Genomic DNA, 664 nt, shown 5'->3' on the forward strand with positions numbered 1-664 from the left:
AGACACAGGCAGAAGAGAGAGGGATACAGACATGGAATTCTTTGAATGTTAAATTGAAGGTCTAATTTCAACCCCTGACTGAGACGCATTTTCTTCGCCTCCTTTTGAAAGGATGGATCCCCGGCCTGGTTCAGATGAAACTCCAGCGATGGGGTTAACCCCGGCGATCCCTGGGCAGCGGACACGGCCATCGTGGACCAATTCCAATCTTGCGTCATTCAAGTGGGCCTCTGATCCCACTGCAGGTCCTGCCCAGCACAGCCAGTGCGGAGGGTGAGTTGGGGGGGCGGGGGTGAGAAATGCGGATCACGGTGGTTTGGTGCGGTGAAGTGGGCGGTGTTCTGAGGGACGTTGAGGGGCTGGTGCTGAACTCGATCGTGCCAGCCGTCCGCCATTTTGGAGTCCTGGCGGCCATTTTGTTCAGCCACCTCAACGATGATGAATGGGCGAGGGGGAGGTGGGGGGCGGGTGTTGGTGGCGGAGGGCAATTTTTCTTTCTTGTTTCGAGAAGTGGGAGAGCAGAGGATGCTGGGAGGCTTGGCAAATCCAGACCACTTGATTATCTGGACATAATGGAGCAGGGAGGAGGCCTTTGCACAGTAGGGTTGCCTGGTAATGGAGGTGAGGGGGTGGGCGTGTCTGAACCCATCGCTAGGTGGGCAGT

This window comes from Scyliorhinus canicula, chromosome 6, assembly GCF_902713615.1.
Source record: "Scyliorhinus canicula chromosome 6, sScyCan1.1, whole genome shotgun sequence".
NCBI classification, from domain to species: Eukaryota; Metazoa; Chordata; class Chondrichthyes; order Carcharhiniformes; family Scyliorhinidae; genus Scyliorhinus; species Scyliorhinus canicula.